Here is a 19,751-nt window from a genome sequence, read left to right on the forward strand (position 1 = left end):
CTGACATAAACAGTCTTAAACACGCACTTCATCCCTGCTTGCAACCTCTGTTCCTATTTTGAGATTGGATTTGGGAATCCATGGACATGGGTTTTAATTCGACAAAGCCACATAACAATCTAAAGGAAAGACACTGAACCCCATAGCTCAACGAGGACAAAGCACGTACCCTTTGAACCTCCTCAATGGGATCTGCTGGCCCCCCTAACCTCGGGCAAGGTGGGGAGGAGCCCACTTTCGTTGAAACGTGGATGCCTGGTTCTGCAAGGTCATTCCCAGCAGTCTAATTAGCAACTGTCATGTTACACCTGTCATTGGAGAGCGCACTCAAGTTGTAGCTGCCTTTAAGATTTTGCAACTGTTGTCAACCTTACCGTCTGCTCCTTTTTTATGGGGGGCGGGGAGTCATATTTGTTTGAGACTGTTTGTGGAATTGTTTGTGAAAAAATGTACTCAACCCTCAACATTTGAGACCACCTTCTTTAAAAAAGGTGAAAAAGGGACAGCAAAGTTGGGGCACCTGGGTGGCTCAGTCGGTTAAGCGTCTGCCTTCGGCTCAGGTCATGATCCCAGGGTCCTGGGATCAAGCCCCACATTGGGCTCCCTGCTCGGCGGGAAGCCTGCTTCTCCTCTCCCACTCCCCCTGCTTGTGTTTCCTCTCTCACTGTGTCTCTATCAAAAAAAAAAAAAAAAGGGACAGCAAAGTAGAGGCCCAGGTCGGGTCTGGGCTTGCCCCCAGCATGCCTTCTCAATGGCAAAACCCTCCGCCCTGGGAGGCAGTGTGTGATGTGGCCCATGGAAGAATCTTAGAGGCCCCCAAACCTGGGTTCAAGTCCTGGCTCTACTAGTTACATAACCTGGATCAATTTATTTACCCGAGACTCATTTCTTCATCTGTAAAATGGATTTAATAATATTCATCTTCCAGGAGAGAGATGCCCCTTATAAGGACTGGACAGGATAATCTGGGTAAAAATTCTTAGTGGATTCCTCCCCGCTCTCCAATCTGAATTTTCCAAAAATGGTTTCCCTTGAAATGTAGCAAATTTTGCAGGAAAAATATCTGAGCGAGATGCCCTTTTCAAATGGCCCAACCTCCTGTGGGCATTTCTTAGATTTTCCACCAGTTTATCTCTGTAGGCAGAAAATTCCCACAGTTTTCAGGGCCTTCCCAGACAGGAAGAAGCAAAACCCTCTTGAAACAGTTGCTTCCCCAGAAATGAAGACAACTCACCTTGCAGCTGGTTGCCCTGCGTCTGCAGAGGATGGACAAACACACAGGGAGACTTGCACCTTGACGCCTTCAGAACCACCTCTAACCCAGTGCTCTTGCCAACGGTGGCTGAGAGTTCCAGAACAGCGACGCCAAGTTCTCTGGGGCCAGACAGTCTCAGGCTCAACTGACTGCACAAAGTTATAAGCGCACCGGCAGCTAAGATGTATTTATACCCACCCCATGTTATCCAGAGAGCCTTTTTTGCATAAAGGTCTTTTTTGTTGTTTCCAAAGGGAGTGTCCCCAGCCGGGTGTATAGTTAGGTAATTTATGACTGGGGCTCCTGGCCTGTGGATGACCTACCCTGCTGTTACATCACTCTGTGCAGAGCATCCTCAGTAAACCCACTGCTTCCTGGTCCCAGGTCCATGGCAGCAGCTTGTCAGTGGGGGTGGGGTGGGGGGGGTGGGGGGTGGTCTGATAAAGGAGTCATCGTGGAGCCGGGTTTTATTTAGCTAAGCCACATTCGTCTGGCTTTCAGCATCTGGGTCCTTTTTTCCCTCAGCAGGGAGCTCTCTGGTTAATTCCTGTCCGGCCTCTTAGTTTTCCAGTCTGTGGCGGGAGTCCAGGAAGCTGGGGAGTATTGACAGCATGGAACACGCTGGAAAATGCCCAGGTTACAGAAGTCCGGTGATGTTAGATGATGCCAGTGTTCCAAACGGGTCACTGAAATATTCAGCTTGCGGTTTGGGGAGGGGAAGGAGAGCCGCGGGCACAGGGAGACCGCTCAGATGTGGGTGACGCTGATGTCTTACCCTTCAGCTCTAAGTAAGCTATGGTAGGACGGCAGGTAGAATTATTTTCTACAGGGGAAAAAATTCCTGTCTTATAACAGAAATTCTTTTATAACTTATTCTATGGAAAATTATCATTTCTTTTTTTTTTTTAAAGATTTTATTTATTTATTTGAGAGAGAGAATGAGATAGAGAGAGAGAGCATGAGAAGGGGGAGGGTCAGGGGGAGAAGCAGACTCTCTGCTGAGCAGGGAGCCCGATGTGGGACTCGATCCCGGGACTCCAGGATCATGACCTGAGCCGAAGGCAGTCGCTCAACCAACTGAGCCACCCAGGTGCCCGGAAAATTATCATTTCTTATGATTCCATTTATTATAGTACTTCAAATACAGTATTCCTGCATGGTATGAATTGCTCACCATGATCTCACCATCCTAACATATCACTGTCGCCATCCATCCATCTCCTTCCTGCCCATCCCAAATTAAATGCAGCATTATAATGGATTGAATTTGTGTAAGATAAACTGAGTCACAAAAAAGACATGAAGAGAAGCTCAAAGATCTTTGTTGAATGAATGAATGAATGAAAAATAGGGGTAGACTGCAATGAGTTTCAGCATATCAAAGCCATCCTTCTTTCAGGCTTTAGCCAGTTCAGTTCAGGGAAACCAATCTACTTGAGGAAAGACCTGAGTCCTTGGGCTCAAGGAGTGCAAAGCTTAGAGAAAAGAATGATGGAAAATTCTGGTACAGTGTGATGCTTGCAGTGATAGAGGGATGCCATGGTTGAAGTAGCTGAATCTACATTGTTCAGAGAAGGTTCGCAGGGGAGAGGACACCAGGGCAGGGTTTTGAGGGATGATTAGGAGTTTGCCTCATTCTAACTCCTATTCCCTCTAACTATTTCCACATATTCTGGCTATTCTTGCAGCAAATACATATATCAATTCCTTTAACTCCTCCAGCAATCTTTTGAGATGGGTACTATTATTTGCCATTCATGGAATCCTCTAGAATCCCATCGAGCTGGCATCAGAGCAGCTGGTTGGTTTTGGTTAGGAAATGCAGTTATTCAGCTATTCGATCTGTCAAGCATCTGACATTTGGGCTTTGCATGCATGGGCCGAGAACCCCCAGGACGTGTGTGCATTGCCCTTCACTTGAGGGGGGTGACCTGGCTCCATCTTCATTCCCAGATGAAGAGGACCCCTCCCAAATGCAGCTCCTGGGAGTGTCTCTGTGTCCTCATTGTCTTGCTGTCAGCTGGCCTGTGCAAGAGGCCCCCCTTTATGGGACCCCCTGAAGTGCGTGGTGCTTATAACTGCCCAGCCACCCATGTGTGTCTGTTGCTGCCTGCCATTCCTCCCCTCTGGACAGGCAGGGAAACTGAGGCACCTGGAGTCTCAGGGGCATCTGTGGCAGATTCAGGACGGAACCCAGATCCCCTGTCTCCCCACGATGTCATGAGCCCTTGGGGGTAGGGCCCAGGCTGTCCTCATCACCCACTATCCCAAACACCTACTGATCGGCGCGGAGTGGGCACTCAGGAAGCGCTAGCTGAGCCCTGAGTGGTGCTGAGCAAAGGGCCTCTGGAGGGGCCTGGGGCAGGGGGAGAGTGGGAGCCGTTTGTCCCCCTGTTCCTTTGCATTCTGCTCCCGTTACCAGCCTGAGTGTCGAGGCTGCCATGACTGAGTGGCTGTGTGACCCCAGAAAAGCCACCTCCCCTCTCCAGGCCTGACTTCTCACGCCACCAGTGGTGGCCAAGATTAAAGTGAGGGGATGAGAACCAAGAAAATGTTTCGTGCTATGGAGCAAAAAAGGCAGCCAAGCGAGAATCTGTGGGTCAGAAGAGTAACAATTTGCCTGTTGACAAAGAGCAAGCGGGTAACCTGAGCTCTCCTCTGGAGTGCCCTTCCTCGGAGGGTCAGCACCCACCCCCCACATAAATCCCCAACTCTCTTTCTCTCTCTGTAACATTGCGTTCATTTATTTTTTTATTGGGATAAAACTCACCCTGGGGGGAAAAAAATCACCATTTCCACTATTTTCAAGTGTACATGTCAGCGGTGTGTAGTATATTTATAATGCTTCGTATATTCACAATCACCACTATCCCCATACTCTCTTAGTCCAACAGCGAGGAGGGGAGTCAAAATAGCAGTAAGGTTGGTGACACACAGAGAGGTTGAGAGATTCACCAGGGTCACACAGTGGGGAGCCTCTGAGCTAGAACACCGGGTGGGCCCTGGATGCCCTCCCCAGAGCTCCCATCTGCACGCGGGCTCCAGGGCTGGCCCTATCCTGGAGGTGTCATGGATTTCCCTCTCTGATATCCGGTGGCTTTCTGGGCCTGAACTTGGCCCCACTCACCCAACAGGCCGCATTCCTGGGCCTCTTCTGATGATGGACGACCCAGGTGAACGCTGCCGAGGAGAAATCAAAGAGCACCTGAAGGGCAGGTGGGGCCAGGTGGGCCCCCGAGGAGTGTGGGGGTGGAGTCCTGAGGCCTCTCTGGAGAAACACCCGCCTCCCCTCATTACCAGCACATCTCGGGCACCGAGCTGACGGCAGGCAGCACTGGAATGTCTCAGCCTCATCATCTTGGGACTGAGTTCCCATCAACTAAAGTCAGTCTGGTCCTGCGCCAGGTTATGGAGATGGTTCAGCTTCAGCTGGGCCTTGGGAGACAGACACCTTGAAGCTCTTTCTACAAAAATAACGTTCAGAGAGCACACTTCCTAAGCAAGGCACTTACATGCATCAACCGTTTAATCCACAGCACAGCCGGTGAGGTGGCTGTTATGACTTGCCCCATTTTACAGATGGGCAAATTGAGGCTCAGCGAAGTTGAGTGATCACACAGTTAGGCAAGTGGTGAGGTTAAAACCCTGGAGTTCCAGCTCGCAGGCCGAGGTCCCCCTCTGCACCTCTGCACCTCCTCCAAATGTCAGCCCCTGTGAAGGGCAGAACCAGGACAGACAGTGCTCCAGGGGACTCCCCACCAAACTGGACAGCCAGAAATGCAGTCCTGGGTCCTCCCTGTGCTGAAGCCAGGGAGCCGTCCCCTGGGGGACACTGTGCTGACCCCAGTGCTGCTCAGATGTTGAGGGCACGGGGCCTCCAGGAGCAGTGGGGACTCAATGGGGCTGTGATCCTTCAGGCAGGAGAGCCCTGGAAGGACAGAAAGACTGAGATGGGGTGAGGGGACAGAGGAAGGTGTCCCAGGCCAGAGGAGAAGCCTCAACTTCCATTGCTTCTAAGTGAGAGCGGTGATGTCCGTTCTCCCAGTGGAGATGCTATACCTCTCTGAACCCATGGGATTCCCACCATGTCCAGGAAGCTCCAGCTCACTGGGATACCAGTAGGAATAAAGCAAGTAGCAGGGTGTCAGCATGTGGTTGTCATGGTGAGCAGAGTGCTTGAAAGGGAGGTCGTGTCACGTGCTGTCCCGGTGGCCAGGACGATTCAGCGGGGCCAGGCGGTCTCAGGCAAGTGCTGTCGTGGCTGATGGCCGGGTGATGGCCTTTCTGCAGGGCCCTGCGACAACCGGGCTTCCGGTCCCCGTGCTGTGCGCATGTGGCTGTGAGGCCAGACTGGACTCTGTTCCACTCCCAGCTCAGCCAGGTGAACTTGGCCAAGCTCCCAGCCTCAGGTTCTTTGGCTGCAGCGAGAGCTTCTTTGTGTGGTTTTCCTGAGGATTAAATGAGATCCTGTCTTCAAAGTGCCAGGCACCCAAGAGACACTTGGAGTTCCCTTCCTAGCAGATGGGGAAGCTGAGGCCAAGAGTATCTCATGCCCGAGTCTCACAGCTATTCGTCCTGGCTCGCCCCTTCTTCCAGTCCAGAAGGCCCCCAACCTCCCTTGTGCTCCTCTGGGCCCTCCTCCTCCTCCTCCTCCCCAGGTTCGCTGGTACCACGCCCCTTTCAGATGGTGACGTGGCTCCCTTGAGTGTCTTACACCTTCAGCACTCTGTACACAGTCGGTGCTCAGTAGCTGTCCTTACTGATGATGCTAAAGGCAAGGTCCACATCTGGGTAAACCAGGGTCAAATGACAGGTGTCCCAAAGTGTGGTCAAGGTACCTAAGGCAATCCAGAGGATGTTTGGGGTGGTACCTGGAATAACGCTTTTTTTCTGTTAACAGTTTTTATTGATGTGATTACTGTCTGCGACCATTGACTGATTTTTCACTTGTGGAATATGATAAAAATTTATTTTAGAAATATATTTTTTTAGGTTAGAAAGGGAGTCATTTTAAGAAAAAATATTTAAGCAAAGAATAGTGTAGGTGGTATGCAGGTATGACAAGAATGATGAAGGTGGAATACAACTACAAGGAAAATATACAAGAAGGCATGCAAGTTTGACTTCTCAGCAATTGTGTGTGTGTGTGTGTGTTGCACGCATGCGTGCGCAAGCGGGATAGACTCATGGCAAGTCACGTGTCCTAGCAAGGCTTCCCTCCCCTCACCTTGATACACTAAGGCATCAAGTCTCCAACAGACCCTCAGCCCCAGAGCCCCATGCCATTTGTCGACTGACCACTGGAGGGTGTGAGTCACACAAATTCCAGCCACTGGGTAGACCAGGGCTCCGTGGCTGTGTACCACCACCACCACCTTGACTTGGAGGTGACAGAGCAGAGGGATTTTTGTTGGGAATGCCCAGGTGGTCACCTGGGGTGGACAGATCTAACGTGGCCCAGACGATGGAGGACTTTGCTCGCTGAGTCCCTGGAGTGTGACTGATGCTGGCTGGCTGGGCTGGCACAGTGGGACGGGACCTGACCAGCTTGCGGGGGTGTTCCAGCCAGGAATTTTCTTTAAGAGATTCCTTGCTGATGCTCCCCAAAACATTCATTCTTCTCTGCCCTTCCATGCTGTTTCCTGGGTTGAGGATTAATACATACAGTGACATCCAGGCAGCCTCTGAGGTATGGTACTTTGAGAGGCAAGGACTTGGTTGCAAAGTAGTATATTTGGAAGGTGCAAGGGACATCAGTAGTCAAATGGGGAAGGGCAGGGCGCCTGGGTGGCTCAGTCGGTTAAGCGGCTGCCTTCGGCTCAGGTCATGATCCCAGAGTCCTGGGATCGAGTTCCACATCGGGCTCCCTGCTAGGTAGGGAGCCTGCTTCTCCCTCTCCCTCTGCCTGCCTCTCTGCCTACTTGTGCTCTCTATCTCTGTCAAATAAATAAATAAAAATCTTAAAAAAAAAAAAATGGGGAAGGGCAGGCAGCCATCAAGCGCGCACTATTAAGCCAGTTACCACAATGGGCAACTGGAGTTTAACCCCACAGGGAAACAGAGGATGCAACATAGAGCCCAGAGCAGTCCCACCTGAGGGGCCAGGCCGCTAGCTCTTTGCCCAGCAATTCCAGAGCATCACTGCCTGAGGGAGGGATCCCTGCTCCCAGGGGGGATTTAACTCCCCAAGGCCTGCTGTGGGCAGAGTGGCCTTCCTCGGTTCTGGAAAAGCCCTTAGGCCCAGAGATGCAGATGCTGACAGCTGGAATTCACAGGGTGTCCTGGAATGAGAGATGCGGGGCAGACCATAGGCTGTGTGCTGCAGGTGGGGGAGTGTTAGGCCAAATGGGGGAGGAAGAGAAGTGTCTGGTCACTTTCTCCCCAACTTCAGCCTCTGAGGATGTCGCATGCTTATCCAAGAAGAAATTCTAAATGCCTCCCAACCAGCTAAACACAGCCTTCTTGGATCCTTCCCTGAAAAGCTGTCCATTTTTTGGTTGGGCCATGTGGGCCCTCTGGGCCTCTGTTTTTTCAGTGGTGATTCTTGGGAGCCTTTACAGCTCTGATTGCTGGGCTTTTGGAGTCTCCCCCACTTCGTGGAGTTCTTGTCTCTGGTGCCTTTGGGAGAGTCCCCTTCCTGACCACAGCGCCCACCAAAAAGCAGGACAATAACCTCCCACTCCACACTCTGGCCACAAACATGTTCAGAGCATCACTGCATATAAGATGGTCATCATTGAAGAAAGGCATGCTGATCCAGCTTTAGCAGCCAGCTTTAGGGTGGATAATAATATAGTCAAAGAAATGAAGCATATTAAGAATTTTTTATGACAAGGAATGATGCTTATGGTATTGATAGAAAAACATCAGATGGTAGTGCACAATGATCACCACATCAAATAAAAGCACCGGGGGAAAAAAACTGTGAGAAAAACATACACTGATACACTGTGCCTGGCATATAGTAGGTACGCAATAAAATTCTTTTATTAAGATGTAATTCACAGGCCATAAAAGTCACCTTTTAAAATTGTACAATTCAGTGGTTTTTAGTATATTCACAGGGTTGTACAACCATCACCACTATCCCATTCCAGAACATTTCCATCACCCCAAAAGGAAACCCCATAAGCCATTAGCAGTCACTGCCTATTTTCTCCTGTCCCCAGCCCTAGGCAACCACTAATCTGCCTTTTGTCTCAATGGACTCACTTATTCTGGACATTGCATATAAACGGAATCATGCAATATGCAGTCTTTTGTGTCCGGCTTATTTCACTAAGCCTAACGTTGTCAAGGTTTATTCATCTTATAGGATGCATATTCCACTGTATGGACACACCAATTTTTTTTATCCATTCATCAGTTGATGGCCATTTGGGTTACTTCTACCGTGTGGATATTATGAGTAATGCTGCTATGAACATTTGCGTACAGGTTTTTGTGGGAACAGATGTTTTCAGTCCTCTTGGGCATATACCTGGGAGTGGGATTGCTGGGTCCTAGGGTAAGTTTATGTTTAGCTTTTTTTTTTTTAATATTTAACTTTTTGAGGACCTGCCAGACTGTTTTCCAAAGCAGCTCCTCTGTTGTATATTCCCACCAGCAGTGTGTGAGGGTTCTGATTTCTCCACATCCTCACCGATATTTGTTTTTGCCTGTCTTTTTTATTACAGCTTCCAAGTGGGTGTGCAGTCTTTTTTATTATAGCTTCCAGTGGCCTTTGGATGGACAAATGGACAGATGGATGGATGGATGGATGGATGGACAGGTAGAAGTGAATGCCATTCTCTGAGCCATGAGCTCTGGTTCTGGTAAGAGAGGCTGCTCCCCAGTCACTGGGGCCTGCACTGAGTAGAGACACAGCAATCCACAGTCTGCCCTACACTGTGGTTCCAGACATCCACTCTACCTCAGTTCTGGGTGGTTCCAAGCATGCAGGGGGCCTGGACTCCCTGAGGCCCAGGGACTGGCTCTGGATGGGGCAAACTCTGGCACACCTCTAGGCCTCAGTTTCCTCTTCTGTGAAGTGGAAATAATGAGCCCGGCTGGTGGGCATGCGCATAAATGGCCCGCACAGGGTGCAGCACATGATGGCTGTGTCCTCTTTCCAGGCTGTTTTTGCAGAGTTCTGTCCAATATGTGCATCGATGTTGCTTCATTCAGTAACTACTGGAAAAGAGCTGGAGAAGAGGGGGCAGTGGAAGCGGGGGAGGGAGAAAGCCAGCTGAGAGGGTCACCTAGGGCTGGAAGCTGCAGCAGGGGCCAGCCGGTCACTGAGGGGGTGGGAGGGGCAGACATTCCTGGGAGGATTAGCACTGGCCTCAGGAGGGGATTTCTTCCCAGCCACTTGTAACCTCAAGCACTCCTGTTTGCCGGATCCCTGAGCCTCCTGTTTAGGGCCTCCCTGGGGGGGAGTGGGGAGATGGGGTGGGATGGGGGGAACACCTGAGAAATGCTGGATCGAACTCAACCGAGGCTCCACAGGCAAACCTCACAGAAGAGTTTTCCAGATTCCAGGCCCAACCTTAATAGACAAGTAATGGCTACTCAGAGCCCCGCAGTGTGGAGGATTTTAAGGAAAAAGTAGCTGCAGCCCCTCGGGGCTCAGGAGTGGGACGTTATAAGAGCAACGACCTATATTTACTGTTGTAGCCCCCTCTAAGGCCAGCTCCTGTGGATGGTTTCTGGGTCACCTAAGTAACTTGTTGGTTGGGGCAATTAAAAGGTCAGGAGAGAAAGAGAAGGATAAAATAAATTGTTGAAACGACTCTGGGGGGAGTAGCAGCCATGGCTCTGTCTGCCCCCCGGGAGCTCTAGAATTATGGAGGGCCCCGCAGAGGCCGCTGTGTAAGTGGCCAGATGATCTTAGGGACACTCCTCATGAAGGGAAAGGTGTGTGAATGGGTGGAGGGAGATCACACACTCTGCTTTACCAGAAGGGAAATGGGAGCGTGCGGTGGACTGAGAGAGGTGGAGAAAATGAAGAGAAACATGGGCAACGTTGTGATTGTCACTTTGTTCTGGGCCCTTGTGTTGTCTACAATTCCATAGTAATTGTTTTGTCGTGAGTACTTAACTCCTAGCTGGAGAGACCCCTTCTAGAAGCATCAGGATATCTGCCCTGGCACGGCCACTTCTGCGAGGTTTTCTGGGCCTGGTTCTCCCTGCTGGGTATCATGTGACCCGGCCCAGTTGGCTGGACCCGGTGGGCCCCTCTCCCTGGGGCAGCCGGTGGCCCTGGAGGCAGTGTGCTGGGCCCTCCGCCTCAGAGGGTTTGAACAGGAGACTGAGGAGCAGTGGTTGATAGTAGGGTGGATGTCCAAAAGACCCCAAAGAGAGAAGAGAGTGCAGGGGGGCCAAGGGCCAAAGCCACAGTGAGCAGCACTCCGTATGCGGGAGTGGGGGGCGCATTGCCCCAGCCGGGCAGTGTGGAGAGAGCCCAGGCCTGGGGCAGACCAAGCTTGGGGTGTGGAATTCTCCCCAGGCTGCATGTTGCCAGGCCGTGCAGTCCCGCCGCCCAGCTTCCTTATTGCCCAGAGCATTCTACAGTAAGCTCTTCTTCCCCGAACCTGTGGAGGGGCCCGCCCTCTTCGGGGTCCCCAACAGAGCCCGCTGGGATACTGCTGCTGTTTTATTGAGGAAGTCTCCTGCTCCGTGGTAAAAAACAAGGATAACCCTTTCACCTGCAAATAAGGAAGAAGGAGAGCTGGACTTACGATAAGGTGTCCCAGTGGAAAGTACCCTGACACTGCATTTTCCCCGGGGCGCCGAGGAAGTAGAACGCGGCGGAAATTCCTGTTGAAGGATGGGGATTAAGGAGGACGCTTGTCTCCGCCATGAGCACTGGGTGTTGGATGTAAGTGATGAATCACTGAATTGTACTCCTGAAACCGATATTGCTCTGGACGGGGACGCCTGGGTGGCTCAGTCGGTTAAGCGTCTGCCTTCGGCTCAGGTCATGATCTCCAGGTCCTGGAATCGAGCCCTGCATCGGGTTCCCTGCTCAGCGGGAAGCCTGCTTCTCCCTCTGCGCCACCCCCCACCCCCAACTTGTGGTCTTTCTCTCTCTCTCTCTCTCTCTCAAATGAATAAATAAAAATCTTTAAAAAAAATATTGCACTATACATTAACTACCTAGAATTTAAATAAAAATGTGAAAAGATAAATAAATAAAACGTATAATATTATTCAGTTTTTCTTGGTTTATAGAAACATCTATGCTACTGTGAAAATAAGTAATTTAGAATTAGGATTAAGGTGAGCATTTGCTTATTAAAAAAAAAAAGAAAGAAAAAGAAGCCTCTCAGGGACTGGAGCAAACGGCCTGTTTTCTGGTGCACCCATCTGTCCCATGGGGAACTCAGAGACTCGAGCTTTCTCACCCCTGCAGTTGGAAAGGTCACATGTCCTTGAAATTACAGGGCATTTACCACCTGACCTGCTGGAAGCGTCAGCAACTTTCTCCACTTCCACTCCATTTTCTGCACAGTAGGCTGTGTGAAAACTCTCTTCCTGTCTGTGGTCCCTCGGAGTGATGAGTCTGGGTGTCAGAAGGGTGGGACAGGATTCCCAGGGCAGGTAATTCCCCACAATGGTTGGATTTTGTTTTACTTTTTAGATTAGCATTGCCTTCTTTTTCTTTGCGGGTACGGGTCTATGAGTTTTAAAGCTTGTGTAGATCCCCATAACCATCACCACCATAACCCCCCTGTAACCAATGATATGTTCTCTGTCCCTATAGTTTTGCTTTTTCTAAACTGTCATATAAATGGAATCGTGCTCTGTGTAACATTTTGGGACTGATTTCTTTCACCCAGGAAAATGCCTTTGAGAACCATCCGTGTTGTTAGGTATAGATAGTTTGTTCTGTTTTGTTGCTAAAGAGTAATCCATTATGTGGATGAATCACAGTCTATTCACCCACCGAAAGACATTTGAGTGGGTTCCAGTCTTTGACAATTATGAGAAGGGCTGCTTTAAACATTTGTGTGCAGGTTTTTGGGTGAACATAAGTTTAATTTCTCTGGGTTGAATAGCTAGGAGTAAAATTGCTAGGTCACATGATAAATATATGAGAAACCTCTAAACTGTTTTCCAGAATGGGTGTAGTATATCACATTTCCACCAACAACGTGTGAGCACTGTGGTTACTCCACATACTGGCTAGCACTCGGTATTGTCAGGTTTTTGTTTGTTTAGCCATTCTAACAGCTGCATGGAGGTATCTCGTCGTGGTTTTGCGTATCGCCTATTGACTCATGATGCTGAGTATCTTTCCATGCATTGATTTGCCATCTGTACATCTTTGGTGAAGTGTCTGTTCAAGTCTTTGGCTCATTTTTTAAATTTGTCATTTGTTTTCTTACTGTTGAGTTTGTGGATTCTTTATACGCCCTGGGTATGAATCCTTTGTCTGATATGTGATTTGCAAGTATGTTCTCTCAGTCTTTTCAGCCTCTTAAAAGTGCCTCTTGCTAAGTGTCAGATTTTAATGTTACTGTTAACTAACACTGTTTAGTGTTCGATTTTTTTTTTTTTAAGTTTTGATTTATTTATTTGAGAGAAGAGAGAGAAAGAGACCATGAGTGGGAGGAGGAGCAGGAGAAAAGGGAGAAGCAGACTCCCCGCTGAGCAGGAAACCCGACGCAGGGCTCGATCCCAGGACCCTGAGATCATGACCTGAGCCGAAGGCAGACGCTTAACAACTGAGCCACCCAGGCGCCCCTCAGTTTTGATTAACTTAATCAGTTTTGTTTTTTATGGATCATTTAGCTGGGTTTTGAAGAACATATTCATTGAGCTGACAGGGGGAGAAAGGAAGTTCAAGGCAAAGGGCATAGCATGTGCAAAGATATAGAAGCCTGAAAAGTCAGGCTGGGGCTGGAATTCTAAGAAGTTCAGTATTGCTGAAGAGGAGCTTGGTGGGCAGGGGGTGGGGAGGAGTGACTGGACCTTACAAGGAACCAGATCACAAGGCTCTTGGGTGCTCTGCTGAGGAATGTGAACCCCTCATCATGTAGTTGTAAAGGAACGACCAAATGATATGATAATACTTACTGTGATTTTAGTTAACTTTTTCTTTTACTGTAAGAATTATATAGAATTTACTGTAGAAAAATATAGAGCAACAAAAACACAATGAAAATCCTCTGTAATCCTACCACCTAGAGGGTAGTTATACTATTAATATTTGGTAACACATACCCACACACATAATTTGTTTACAAAAATGAGATCATGGCAAACATACTGTTTTGTAACATGCTTTTTGTTTTTGCTTCACAATAATACATGTGAATGGACACTCTTCCCATATCATTATTCTTTTCCATATCATGTCCAGAACAGGGTCCTGCTATCCCAGAACCCTGCTGGGAATGGGGCGCATTACTCAGCATTAAGGGCAGGGGGCAGGTTGAGGGAGACGGAGGGATGGGGAGGGACGGGGAGAAACGGGGAGGTTTCAACCCTCCTTCTCAGGAGACAAAGGGCTCTTCATGATTTAATTAAAATGCCCATCAAAGGTTTCAGGAGATAGGGATTAGTTGGGATGAAATAAAAATAGTTGGAGTGAACATATTAAAATTTAATTTCATTCTGGGGGCATCTATGAGGTTCTATTAGAGAGACAATCCATCACTAAATTCCCATCTGTCCTGTGATATTGGGGGCATTTCTGAAGATGCTCAAGTCCTGTTTTGAGAGACCTGGAGGGCTCTCAGAAGCTGAACACATCTATCCTTTGTTTCTCAGTGAGAGGAGACCTATAGGAGTTGGGGAAGAAGGAAGGAAGGGAGGAACGATGGAGGAAAAGAGGTAGGGAAGGAGGAAGATTTGAATTTAGAATTTGCCTAACCTAGGGGCAAGCTAAAGCCTTGCATGGACAACTTTTCCTCCAGAGAACCCCATGACTCATTTCTTCTCCTCCTTGAAGTCTTTGAGGCCAACCCTATCACCCTTACTTAAAATTACAGCCCTTCCTTCCCCTGGCCCTCCTGATCCCTTATCCTGCAGGAATTATTGTCTCTTCTGTTCATGGATGTACACCCACTGTCTAGCATAGGGCCTGCCTCAATAAAAATTTGTTGAGTGAATGTTTTGATTAATACGCAGAGAATAAATTATTTGTTAATTGCAATTGCTATCACTTTCCACTACCACTTTCCAAGGAATGGACCTCAAGGATGGTCCTGGGTGAGTGAGCACCTGAAGGTGCTTTATCCCCAGGCACAGCTGCCCCTGCAGACTCCCGGTACTCAGAAATAAACCACAAGTCAGGGCATGAAATACTCTTCTAGCATCAATTCAAAAGCCAGACCCTCATCCCTGTGTCCACTCCCCAGCTCTGTGCCTACCAGCCAAGTCCAAACGCCACATACTCCAGAAATGGTGAGAAATAACAAGCACCCTTCTCCCCCATCCTTAGAGTATCAAAGCAATGTATATAACAGTGGTTTTCTTGGGATGCCTGGGTGGCTCAATCAGTTAAGCACCTGCGTTCGGCTCAGGTAGTGATCTCGGAGTCCTGGGATCGAGGCCCGCACCGGGCTCCCTGTTCAGCAGGGAGCCTGCTTCTCCCTTGCTCTCTGCCCCTCCTCATGCCCCACTTAATGCTCTCTCTTTCTCTCAAATAAGTAAATAAATAAATAAAATCTTTTTAAAAATTAAATAAATAAGCAAATAAAAGTGGCTTTCTTGTCCCTTACTGCTGCCCGGGTTCACGAAGCCAAAGAGCAGGTCCTGGGGAGTGGTCAGGAAAGATCTGGACAGCAGTCATCTGTCCGGAACGTATGAGTCCACAGTCTGATGTCTGCAGAACCTGAGCCTGGGACACTCTTTCTCTTTCACTTACAGAAATAATTAGTTTGAGGTCTCAAAATATTCAGAATTTCCCTGATTACTGCTGCTGTCGGTACTAACTTACTTAGTTGTTCATAGTTTGAAGCCTGTTTTCTCCCAGAAGCAATAATTTGGCCCGGGCAATATGAACAGTAGTGAAAACATTTAAACATGCAAAACCGGGTTCTTTTTTTTCCAGGGGTAGTTTCTTGGAAATCTCACTTTTCCAACAATAGCTGAAAATTGGCCTAGTGTGGCATCCTTCTAAGCACTGTGGAGACAAGGAATTTCACACATAGAGAGAAGCAACCTCCTTTGCCTTTATGCCTTACCCACCTTAGAGTTGCCCAGAACATCTAACCCCCCCGCTCTTTCATCTCTTCCTCCTGGGGTGTAGTCTAGAGCCCCTCCTCAGCTCTGAACACACTACAGGTGTCCAGAATCCTTTTAAAGACTAGAGCCCAACCTTAAAAGGAGGCCTGCTAGGTCTTCACTAAATGGTGCTGGAAAAGTGGATTTCCTTATGGAATATTATGAATGTTGACCTCTGCCTCACATGAAACTCAAAAAAAATTAATCCAAAATGGATCACAGACCTAGCTGGGAAAGGTAAAAGCAACAAAGTTTCTAGAAGAAAAGGTAAGAGCATATCTTCATGACCTTGGGGCAGGCAGAGATTGCTTAAACATAACACAAAAAAGCACTAACCAGAAAAGAAAAAAAGTTGATAAGTTAGACCTCATTAAAATTAAGACCTTCTGTTCATCAAAAGACATTGTTAAGAAAGTAAAAGGGCAAGCCATAAACTGAAAGATTTCTCCCATGCTTCTATCTAACAAAGGACTTGTCTTCAAAATATATAATGAACTTCCACAAACCAACAAGAAAAAGACAAACAATCCAATTTATAGGAATCGTAGACAATTTTTACTTCACAAAAGAAAATATCCAAGTGGCCAACAAGCATTTGAGAAGGTGCTCAACATTATGAGTCATCAAGGAAATGCGAGTTAAAATCCACAACACACCTATGCGAATGGCTGTAACTAAAAAAACTGGCAATACCAAGTGTTATCAAGGATGGGAAGAAACTTTACTGGTGAGTGCAAATTGGTACAACCACATTGGAATACTGTTCCAGTATTCTGCAGTATCTCCTAAAGCTATACGTATGCCGATCTTATGATCTAACAATTCACTCCTTCCAAGCCACAGAATGAGTCCCTGTGTTCACCAAAACACGTGGCTGCACGAATCATTGTATCCAAGAGTGGATCACCCAAGTGCCCATAACAGGAGGATGGATAACTAAATATATTGTGATATATTCACATAACGAAATTTTACACAGCTGGGGTCAACACACGTTGTCCCCCTATTTTGCGCATGTGTATCCCCCATGGCTGCATTTGAGCTACAATGGCGGAGCTGAGTAGTTACAGCAGAGAACATATGGTCTGCATAGCTGAAAATCTTTTATCTGGCCCTTTACAGAAACGGTTTACTGACTCCTTGCACACAGCACTGAAAAAGACTGAATCTCTACTACACACAAAAACATGGAGAAATCTCACAGACAAAATGCTGAGCAAAAGAAGCCAAACACAGAGTACACCCTGTATGATTCAATTTTAGGCAAAGTTCAAAAACAGGCAAAATTCATTTATGGTGATGGAAGTCAAAATAGTGGTTACTTCTGGGCAGGGAGGTAAGAGAAAGGGGGCACGAGGGAGCCCATGCTCTATCTCTTGATGGGAGTGGTGTTCCACAGGTGTGTAATTATGCAAAAACCCATCGAGCTGCTCAATTAGATTTTGTGCACTTTACTGTGTATACCTTCTACCTCAATTTTTATTTTTATTTTATTTTTTAAATCTTTTTTTTTTAATTAATTAATTTATTTATTTGAGAGAGAGAGAGAGAGAAACAGCATGAGAGGGGATAGGGTCAGAGGGAGAAGCAGGCTTCCCGCTGAGCCGGGAGCCCGATGTGGGACTTGATCCCAGGACTCCGGGATCATGACCTGAGCCGAAGGCAGTCGCTTAACCAACTGAGCCACCCAGGCGCCCTTTATTTTATTTTTTTAGAGAGAGAGAGTGCACGTGTTTGAGCAGGGGTGGGGGAGGGGCAGAGGGAGAGAGATTTTTTTTTAAAGATTTTATTTATTTGAGAGAGAGAGAGAGCGTGAGAGAGCACACAAGAAGTGGGGAGGGGTAGGGGGAGAGAGAGAAACGGACTCCCTGCTGGCTCTATTCTAGGACCCCAAAATCATGACCTGAGCTGAAATCATGAGTCGGAGGCTCAACCAACTGAGCCACCCAGGCGCCCCTCTACCTCAATTTTTAAAAGGGAAGAAATGCTGGCCTCCAAATAGGATCTGCCACGGGCAAAGCACAGTGGGGGTATTTCTTCTTTCATCCCAGAGATAGGAGTTAGCCACGGAGCGGCCACACCATGGCCCCTTTCTGAATGGGGCATGCCAAGAAGAGAGCATTTTTCCCCACAGGCCGCCATGCTTAGTACAACTTGCTCCCATCAACCTGGCTCCAAATACCTGGATCCAACTGATGGTCCCAAAGGCAGCCTCCACACCTGGCCTCAAATTTCAGTACACCTACGAATCACCTGGGAGCTTGCTAGTGATGCCGATTCCTGACCGCTCCTCCCCCAATTTCTAGTTCTTCTGGGTCCTGCAAGGCATTGTCAACAAGCCCTGCTGGCGAATCCGATGCAGAAGACCTAGAGACCACACTCTAAGAGATGGATGAGAGGGTGCGAAAGGGAAGGCAAGAGAGCTAAATGGCTCTGGCCGAGACAGGGAAGGAGAGCTTGAGAGGAGGATGTAGCCAAAGAGGCAGTGAATGAGGTTGAGGGAGCAGGGAGATGAGGCGGTGAGCATAGGGAAGGAGGCCTGGGGGTTTTTGTGAAGTTAGGCTATGGCGGTGTGTAATGGAAAGCCTCTTCCCCATCTCTCCACCAATGTGGTGTAAAGTGCCCCTTTCTTAGTAATAAATATGCTGTGATGTGTGTTCAAGTGTTGAGCTCACCTTTCCAGGATGAGAAAAGAGGCTGTCCACAGAGAGTCAGTCACATCAGGTTTGATAACCATACAGGAAAATGTTTATCGCCCTCCTTCCAGCACTAGGGTCAGTCATTCTCGTTAGACTCTCTGGTTTCCTTCATAAAGTCCAGGATTAAAGCTGCTTCTCCCCACATCAGGTAGGTGTCTGCGCAGGCGTGTATGATAGTCGACCTGACTGTCACGGGCAAGACCAGACGCTATGGCCAGAAGAGTCAGCATTAAATAGAGGACATGACATGAACTGATGGAAGTCCTCTGTAGCTGTTACAGAGAACTAAACAGGTCTTCATATACTGACATGTAATAACCTCCAAGGTAGATTTTTAAGGGTAAAAAGCAAGATGTAATAGTATCACATGACTTGTGAGAATCCAGTGGGGGAGTGATACATCTGTATATGCTTTTATGCGTGAAATATCTCAGGAAGAACTACAGGAAACTGGCACAATAGTTGCTCCTGGGAGGGTTACCTGGTGTGGGAGACAAGCAAGGTTGAGAGGGAGACCATTTTTATTCTAGACTCTTCGGTACAGTTTGATTTTTTTTTTAACCCGGGATAAATTTTATTCATTAAAAATTTTGAAATTAAGAAAGGAAAGAAGGAAGAAAGACAGAGGGAGGGAAGGGAGGAAAGAACAGTGTTTTACTAGGCAGACATTGGTTCTCGAAAAGCCAGAGTTCAGAGTTATCCCAGAGCAAGAAGCAAGCACAGGCCCTAGAGGGTTCCTGCTGGCTACACCATGATGCCCGCAGGCAACAAGCCAAGTCTGTTCATCATCCTTGGGGCTGCCTCCTCCACTGCTTCACTCACAGGCTGTGGTAAGAACGAGTTGTCTTGAGGTCGTGCCCACACCCTGGGTGGAAACACCGTGCTGTGCCAACATGGAATTTCCAGCAGCTCCTCCAGCACAGTGTAGCAGCTCAGGGGACTCGAAGGCAGAAGCAGGAAGGCTGGAGAGCAGAAGGAACAGAAGCTCGGCAAACACACTAAGGGCTGTAAAAGGGCCTCCTGGTCACTGTCAGAGAGGAAGAGCCCAGAGGCAGGATGGAGCAGTGTTTACAGCTGGAGACCCAGGCTATCCGGGATCAAATCCTGGCTTTTCCATTTAGAGACTTTGAGACTCTCCGAAGCATCATTTCTCACATGTACAAGACAGAACCTACCATCTAGGGTATAGTGAGAATTAAATGAATTGATGTATATAGTATTTAAGTGATGCTTGGCACAGAACAAACACCCAGCAGATGTTAGCTATTATGGCTCTTGTATCTTATTTGAATTCTAATAGTACTCTGTAAGGCAGGAAGAGATTATTGGCCTAGTTAATGTTGATACACCAAAATTTAGACAAATAGATTTCTTAAGGGTTAGACAGTGGAGTCACTGATACCAACATATGCGCCCATCGCTCAGATCAAGATATAATACTTCCAGCTCCCCACAAGGCTTCTTCATGCCCCTTTCTTGTCAATCTCCTGCTTCAGAAACCACTATTCTGATTAGTTTTGCTGTTCTTGAGCTTCATGTAAGTGGAATGATATGGAATGAATTCTTTCATTTCTGACTTTCTT

General features: G+C 47.9%; 1 protein-coding gene and 1 long non-coding RNA gene across 2 annotated transcripts in view; both read right to left on the reverse strand.

Moving 5' to 3' along the window:
• NOS2 (nitric oxide synthase 2) overlaps nt 1-1,598 on the reverse strand; it is a 38,066-nt gene extending 36,468 nt beyond the window's left edge. Inside the window, exon 1 of the mRNA XM_081805416.1 lies at nt 1,235-1,598. The gene's annotated coding sequence lies outside the window, so the exon portion shown is untranslated. The remainder of the gene's footprint in view (nt 1-1,234) is intronic.
• Nucleotides 1-19,751, reverse strand: part of LOC145717393 (uncharacterized) — a 313,191-nt gene that overhangs the window by 61,913 nt on the left and 231,527 nt on the right. The gene's annotated exons all lie outside the window — the stretch shown is intronic.

This window comes from Leptonychotes weddellii, chromosome 15 (genome assembly GCF_054177405.1).
Source record: "Leptonychotes weddellii isolate Sample4059 chromosome 15, ASM5417740v2, whole genome shotgun sequence".
Lineage (NCBI taxonomy): Eukaryota > Metazoa > Chordata > Mammalia > Carnivora > Phocidae > Leptonychotes > Leptonychotes weddellii.